Source organism: Anas acuta, chromosome 3, assembly GCF_963932015.1.
Source record: "Anas acuta chromosome 3, bAnaAcu1.1, whole genome shotgun sequence".
Taxonomy (NCBI): Eukaryota; Metazoa; Chordata; class Aves; order Anseriformes; family Anatidae; genus Anas; species Anas acuta.
The window spans coordinates 106,071,719-106,080,328 of record NC_088981.1 but is presented as its reverse complement, the minus strand read 5'-3'; the positions used below and the strand labels follow the sequence as shown (position 1 = coordinate 106,080,328).

The 8,610-nt window shown below is 34.1% G+C and overlaps 1 long non-coding RNA gene across 1 annotated transcript; it reads right to left on the bottom strand.

The window, feature by feature from the left end:
• Window positions 1–268: 268 nt before the first annotated feature.
• On the bottom strand, window positions 269–1,634 carry LOC137854783 (uncharacterized). The gene is made up of 3 exons (XR_011095394.1): window positions 1,512–1,634; window positions 1,142–1,260; window positions 269–988 (listed from the first exon to the last, which is right to left on the bottom strand). It is a non-coding gene; the product is annotated as an uncharacterized lncRNA (long non-coding RNA).
• Between the last annotated feature and the right edge of the window lie 6,976 nt (window positions 1,635–8,610).

Sequence of the window (8,610 nt, the reverse complement as noted above, 5' to 3'; positions counted from 1 at the left end):
ACGTTTCATTTATGTCAAGATCTGGAAAGAAAAAATCCAGAGGCTCTTGGAGGAATGGATTATGTTACCAGATGAATTAAAAATTCTTAAATTAGGGATGTTTTAAATCTGAATCAATATTTTAGCAATGCAATCATAAGCCTTAGAAATTTTTGAAACTGTGAAATAAAGCTAACCTTTCTAGTAGTAGTATTAATAATCTTCAACTTTATTGTTGTTTACTTACATTGTACTTCACAGTCATCATCTGGATGAGAGACAAGTATACTGAAAGTACTAGAAGCACACACACGCCATCATTATTGAATTTTGATGTTTCATTATAATTCTGATGAATTTATCCCTTATATTCAACCTTTAGCTTTGTTCTTTGAATTGGTATAAAATTCAATAAAATCTGTAGCTTGAGCCAAATTTTATTTTCTGTTCTGTTCATTCATGACTATAAATCAAAATTTGAAAAGATTTATATCATCCATGTGAATGAGAGATGAAGAAGTCATACTTTCAGCTTCATTACTCAACTGAAAATATTGTAATCCTTTATTTTTCCCTGAATGTTCTTGTTTGGCAGAATACACCTTATATAGACAGTCCACTGACTGGGTCAAGTGTATAAATTATACTGTATCCATGGTGCTGTTACGGTGTAAAAGAAAAATAAAGGTTTGCAGAGAAAGTCAATAAAACAGTGCTATAGAAGGGGAAAAAACAAGGGCTTTGAGCAATATCGTTTTTAGAGTTCAAATAGAAACAATTTAAATACTTGCTGAGATTAACTATCTTAAACTGAACCGTGATAATTAATTAGCTAGCTGGAGAGAAAAGGGCAGTTATTATCAGAGAGGAATATTAACAAAAAGAAGGTGATAAAAAACATCAGTTCTGTGAGCTACAGGAACAAACAAATGTTTATATACATCATGGGAATAACTCTCTTCAGTCAATTTTTGAAGATGTTATCAGTTTCAATGCCATAAGTCATCTTCTGTGGATATTTTAAGCATTAAGGAAATGAAGAAAGAAAAATTATTTTGAAAAGATTTTTCTCTATAGTCCTTCACTGACTGGCTTTTTGAGGTCATCTGGATGCCTAACGTTAGTTTCATAGGTGATTTTTAATCTATTAGCTGAAGGATACTGCATTCAGGAATGCATACATACAGTCCGCTGGATTTAAGTAGTTAATTTTGTGTTGGGAGTAGTTTTTGGTGTCTCTAGACAGGCAGGATTGGTTAATATAGAAACTAAGAAATTATCCTGACAGATCATAAGATAAGGCTTTCATCATGTGGATCAAGCTCTTTACTAGGAAATCACAATTTTCTAAATTATTTGACGAATTATAGTAAGCATTAGATTTTCTGTGGAAATACTCAACAGCCAAACCACAAAAGCTCACTTTAAATTCCACCAAAGTCAGTTCACAGCATAAAATCAGGTCTCAAGTTGGACCTAGATATAATCAGCATAATTAAAAGTTGAATTCATAAGCAAAGGGAAGAACATACTTTCATAACAAATAAAGGCCAGAGAAACTAAGATGAATCAAAACAGAAATATTTTCTCAATATAGCAGTCTTGTTTCTACAGATCTTTTCCTACTGGTTTATATCATCCAGCTCCTGGGAAATCAGGTGCTTCCTGCCAATTGAAGATCATTAACACTCTAAAAACAAACACATGTTTTTCTGTAGATCCTTGTTAGCATAATATTAAGACTCTTGCTTTATAGGAAGACATTCTGATCTAACCTCAGACAGGTAGGAGTTTCACTATGTTTGTTTATTGTTGTTGTTTTTTATATTAAACGAAACAAGTGTTTAGTTTATATCAGGTTGTAAAGAAATCAAGATAACACTGAAGACAAGAAAAGAGGAAAAAATAAAGCTCATTTTTAAGTAACTTTGGATATCTATAGTGGGAGAAGCTATTTAAGCTAATAACACCCCAAGAACATAAATGCTTATAGTGTAAATGCTTACATTTATTAAAGTGAATGCCATTCTGAATTATTTTAAGAAGTAACCTTTAAGTTATGATGTCATGGTCTTAAGTCTGAGTTGATTTCAGTGGCTTCAACACAGCAACATACTTAAGCAATGGCCTAATTTTAAGCATATGAATAGTCCTATTGAAGTCAGTGAGATATTCACATATTAAAGATATGCTTTAGAGCTTTGCTGAATCAAAGCCTATGTGAGTAATATGCAACGTGTGTTTTTTATTGCAATAACTCCGTTACATCACTTTACCTTTAGGTAGTAATTTCTCTGTACACTAGAATTAATGTTTTCAGAAAGCTCTCTTAAATTTTTAATATTTTGGCATTTTTAGAGCATATGCTGGTAAATTAGTAAGGCTTTTATTCTTTCCAGTGCTTCATAATAGCAGTAAAATCTAATAAAATATAAATCAATGTTTTGGCTACTGCATTAATTGAATAGTACAGCTGTTTCCATCTTGCAGTTAGGACTGAAAATATAATTAGAGACATGCTAACATTTTTTTCAATGCATCATATAAAAAAAGAGATGAGCCTGAATAGTAATATCATTTATGAAAGTAGCAAAGATCTTTTGAGGTGTTTAATAGTTAAACAGCTAAACACATCTATCACTCACCTCTCAAGTCCTTAGAAGTGTAGGTGGTCGTAACAAGTTCAGAAAGTATCTGTATTTTCAAATGATTTTGTTGTCCTTCATCTGCAACTTACAAGCTGTCATTGATGAAAGCATAAAACTAGAGTATATCATAAACTGCAGGTTTTACATGTGCATCAATCTCCCAGATCAGCTAAAAGAAGAAAGCTGGGTTGTAGTACACCGGAACCTGAAGATGGAAACTGTGAAGAAGGAAACCTTGCCTCAGAAGTGTTTGACATTCTGTTTTGATCTTGGTTAACATCTGAGCAGAACACAGTATTCTGGTCTTGGCAGCGTATCTGGCCCCTTGAATCAGGATGGCGGAGTACTGCCAAGAACAGGTCATCCCAGCCTCAGTGAACTTCTCCAGCAGCTACACAGGAGGTGCAAACTCATCAGCTGTATGCAAATTAAATGAAGAACTTAGGTTTTTGACATCTTCCAACAGGATCTGCAGTAGGGTTAAAGCTTGTTTTTTCGAACAGGTAAGATACGCTATTTTCCTTCCGTATCAGTCAGATACTCAGTATATTGAGATCTTCCCAAACAAGCCTTACTGTAAACTATTCATATATCAAGATATCCTACAGCAGTCTTTATAAAAATAAATGAACTACTGACATTAAGCTGAAAGGTAAGCAAAGGTGCTGAGTGTTAAACATATTAAGAGGGAGAGAAAATCTGTTAATCGTTTTATTAATGTTTTCTTTTCTGCAGAAATCCTTGAAAATGCTCGTAATTCTTTACAGCTGACAGGCTGCTGATTTTGCAGAAAGAAGAGGTTTTTCAGTCCCTTAACTCTAAGTCACAGTTGTTCCTTGTTTTAACTACTGGAGAATTAGTTCAATAACCTCCCAAATAGTGAGTGCCTATGCACTTACAATATAAAAAGGTCTGCATCTGAGAAAAATTATAGTCAAACAAATACTACATTGAAATACAAGTTTAATGAGCTACACTGGAGCTGTGTAAGAGACTGTCAGTCATTTTGCCCCCATATGGATTTTTACAGTGCTGTTACTTCACTTGTTTCAGCAGATTTAGTCCTTATTTGAAGGATTCCCCTCTTTCCTATGCACTAAGTGGCTCTCAAACATTCTCAGGCAGGAAGGGGCAGACAGGGTTGAGGCTTTGGGTCTGTGATCTTCTCGAACTGGTTACAGTGCCCACAGTAAAGTCAGGCTCATCTGTCCATGTTGTTTAGCACTAGTACTGTCTTGAGGACTGTCGTTAAAGCACCTTCATAATACCTCCTGTGAGAAACCACTCACTTTTATGCACATCTGATGCCTGTCTCCAAGCAGAGTGGATATTCTCCAATTTGAATAGACACAGACCTGTTACAAGTCCTAGTGCCCAAATCCACCAACAAATTTTACATAATCACAGAACAGCTGAGGTTGGAAAGGACCTCTGGAGAGTCCAACCCCACTGCCAAGCAGGGTCACCTACAGCATGTTGCACAAGATCACATCCAGGAGGGTTTTGAGTATCTACTGAGGAGACGGTTCCTGCAAGGCAGATGAGGCTTTCTTTAGCTAAGACAGACTATTCCCATGTCCTCATTCATTGTGTGCCTTTTCAAAACTCTTCAGAACGTGGGGCACTAGGTTGTCCCTGTCAATTGCACTGTCCATACAATACTGTATTTGCCAGGTGGGAGTCAAGCATTTTGTAGGAAAGAGATATGTTTCAGACCACAAGTGGAGACAGAAGCATATTACTTCTACAATAAAGAACAAAGTTTTCCAGGAATTCCAACTAAATTTTGAGGCTTTTTGTCTTTCCTAACCAGTGTCTCCTCCAGCTGGCCAACAGGATGGAGCCTGACTAGCAGTTGGCGTCACATGATCTCCAAGTAACTAGAGCTATTCACCATTTTGTGTGGTTCTACAGCTGTCCACTGAGTTTTCTCCCATTTCTCTTCTGCTTGTATCCCTTTACTTTTTTTCACCTTTTCAAGACAAAAACGAGTAGGAAAATTCATCTATTCCTTCCCTTCAAGAGCCATTGCTTGACTGAAAAAGAGATGGTATCTAATATCACAATAGGAAATAATTTGATAAATTTATATTGTCAAATATTTGGGGTCTTTTTAGACATATTTTTAAATTATATATATAAATATGTATATAGCTTGGTAAATATATCTCCAAATTTTGGCATAAATGTTTTTGTTGAAATGCTAGACATGCTGAGGTTCCTGTATGAAAACATTTTTTCAAAGACTAATATTTTATGCTGACAGAAGCATTCTGGAAGCTTTTATTTATTTTTTCTTCCTGAAGAACAACAACAAAAACAACAAACAAACATACAAATTAAAATGAAAAGGCTGGTATCAAATTGTGTATATTGTTCAGTGTGAGCATGCTCTTCATGTTCACCTGAGGACAGTGTTAAACTTCTATAGTGAATTGAGTTAAGAAAACTTTTTATTAGCAAGATATAAATAAAAGGTCAAGCAGTAGTTAGAAAAATAAGATTTAAATATTCAGTATCATATATATACATATACATTATACCAGAAAAAATGAATGTTTTCCAAAAAGCCTTTTTTGCTACTTAAAGTATTAAGATTCACCTGGTGAATCTTAAATTTTATATTCACTGTGATTTCCTTTTGCACTCCTAAATTTCAGATAAATTACTGGGTTAATTCAGGTGACTGCCTTTATAAATTAAGTCTCAGAATAGCAGGAACAAATAACAAAGTACAGAGCAGACAATTACATCAACATTTAGGAATTATGGAGGGTTTGCCAGAAATACCAATCTCATGTGGAGACAGGAAGAATTATCGTGGGGTAATTCAGGCATGGGGAAGTATCCTGGCATGGGGAATAATGAAAGAAGGAGTTCTTATTTCCAGCAAATAAGGGTGGAAGACTGAGTGTATATATATGAAGTAATAATAATAAAATCTAATGTTAATCCAGGAGGGGTTCAAAATAATGATCAAAGCTGACAGCAGTTCTCAGGCTAGTGGCTGCTTGGTTTTAGGGCCATGCCATCATATCAGTCCTACACCTGTTTAACCGCCAACTCCCTTGTTATCCACACACAATCTCCCTTTGCTCTTTGGAATTTGTTTGTTTTTATGGCTAATGGGCATAGGTAAAAGCCAAAGTGAAATTCAGTTTATGTTGGCATCTCTCTACTTCACAATGAGAATGCAGAATCATTAATATTCCTCCCATGACCTTTCTCTATACGTAGCTACATCGAGTTCAGAGTGGTGTAGCTCTGGTGGCTCAGATATGGTGTATGTTTTGTTTCTTCTAGAACTTAAGCACTATGCAATGATTGCTGGAAATGACTGATTTTGACTCTATTGAACTGATTTACCTTGTTTTTTGTAGCAGGGTAGTCAAAACTGGGCTCCAGCTGGGATCTCATGTTTGCAGGATAAAGAGAAATTACCTCCTCTATGTCACAACCTGTTAATTGTCAATAGCATCACATTTTTCACCTGGATTTAGTTTGTGATCCACTCTAACTTCCTTTCATAAATTCTTTTTTTTTTTTTTTTTTTTTTTTTTTTTTCTGCTTGTCATGTTGTTCTTGATTTTCTATTTGCATGTTCAGTCTTTCAGATTTTTTGTTGTTGCTGCTGTGCTGCTTTTGGACCACAAAATTTGTAGGGATTGGTTTGAATGGCAGTTGTGGTCTCCAGTGAGCTTCCCATTTTCTATGTGACTTACAAACAGGGTGGGTAGACTCTGTGCTGTCATTTAATGCATTTAATGTCTGTGCTTTCATTTAATGAAAGGATGGAATAGAAGAGGGTGCCACAGAAATACGTTGCTAATTTGTGAGGAAAATGTTGACAACTTCTCTTTGAGTATGGTGGGGTTTTTTTGTTTGTTTTTTTTTTGCATTTGTCATTGAGTGATTTGTTCAAGGTATTATTTCCTTCTCTGGCTTAAGAGAATGTCATACAAAGCAAAGTCAAAACAAACAAACAACAACAAAAAAAAAACAACTAAAACCAATTGGAATATGTAACTGTTTTCATTTTATCTAAGACATTTCAGGTTTCTATTCCTTTTGGAAAACTATAAATTCACTATATGTAGAGATTTTTATTTTTTTCTCATGCTCAAACAGACGTAATGCTAAACACAGTGAAGGAGAAAATGTGCACCATATCACAATATAACACTTCCATAATGGACAAGAGGAGATGAATTCATCTGATTCATTCAAAAGTAACATTGAATTTAGGGTTAAATTCTGCTACCTTTAATCATAGCACTTCATAACTCAAGTACCACTATTTACTTCAGAGAGATGGGTTTCTTGCTTGTTTTACAGGAGCCTTGAGCAAACTATAATGCAAAGAATCCTAAGTAACTTCTGTGTTTGTCCAGAGAAGTGGGGCACTAAGTGTGTTTAAAGAGAAAGCAGACAAGAAAAAAGATCTATTTGATGAAAAATCAGTGTTTCTTGATATTTAATAATACTTGCTTTTGATTTTTTTTGTTTTATTATATGGCATATTTGTATTACACACAGTATATCATGTTCAATATGGATTTACCTGTCTCAAAATTTAGCTCATTCCCATCGCATTGTCCCTGTTGAACAGCAAAAGGCAAGAGGACATCTATGTGATAAAGAGTGTCAAATATCATTCTGAAACAGAAAAAAAAAATGCTTTCTGCAGAATGTAAGATGATTCTGTGGAAATAACTGCCATAGAAGATCACAATGACTGAGGCATTTGTAAGTGATTTAACACAGAGATAAATAACGAGACAAACTTATAGTGAATTATGATCATAGTTTGAAAGAACTATTTAATGTTTAAGATTTTGAAAAAGTAGTTGTTTGAGAAGTAATTAAAAGTAAAATAAAAAAAAATGAATAATGTAATGAAAAGGAATGAAAAGTAAAGTTAAAAACAAAAATGAATAATGAAAATCTTTATTGGTATGACAATTCTGCTTCAAAGTCCTTACATTAATTTAAAAAAAAAAAAAAAAGCAAAATTAGCATTTTCCCTCCAATGTACAAAAATAGTAGCATAGATCCAAACTGGTTTATGGTTTTACTGGTTCAGGATAAACCAACCGTCTGAGCCTCAGGCTCTAGATCCTAGTTATTTCCTTGTAAATTGTAATGGTAACTACTGGTTCTATGCTGGACTGCTTAACAAGAATGTTTTCCACCCTAGAAGTTCTGAATAAGATGGCAGATGCACAGGTGGTTGTAACAGCATACAATTCCTGAATAGGAAGTCTGTTCCCTGTTTTCTTGGAAAGAAATATTCAGACAGTTTAAAACTAACCAGCAGGTCACCAGCTGAACTAGAGATAAAATTGGGATGATTAGCTACCCTCATCCTTAGAAATATTCAAGAAGAAAAAAAAAAAAAAAAAGAAAACAGTTAAATGAATCAAGACAATTGTCTTTACTGAGTTTTTCAGTGGTGTAACTAATATTAGATCATGGCTTGGTTTTTATTGATTAAAGAACATTTTAAAATTATCAAGGTTATCAAATTTTCAGATGTAGAAAGGGAAACATAACTAAGATGCAGAAATATTGTTCCTCTTTTCACTAAATGTGTTTTAATACAGTTTCTAAAAAAAGACTTTGGTGTATTTTTGCTCTTTGAATAAACTTTATTTTCTTGCATGGCAACAACAGAAATGAACTCAAGGGAAATTATTTACGTGTCAAAAAAGTAATGTGCCCTCACTTTCAAAGGGTTGGCATCAGCATAAATTATTGCTTACAGGGTTAAATAACTTCTTTGATGCTTTTTTTTTTTTTTTATTGGCTGACTCTCATTTCTGAGGAAGATAAAAAGTTACAGTAATGGAGCAGTTAATTAAAAAGAACTAAGGATTTTTAGACAGCAAAGAAATGGGTGTGGTTTTGTGATTTTGTTGAATGTTCTTGGGCTAAGACTGAAAATATTTTACAACGGATTCTTTCTTTACTTTCAATTTCTATT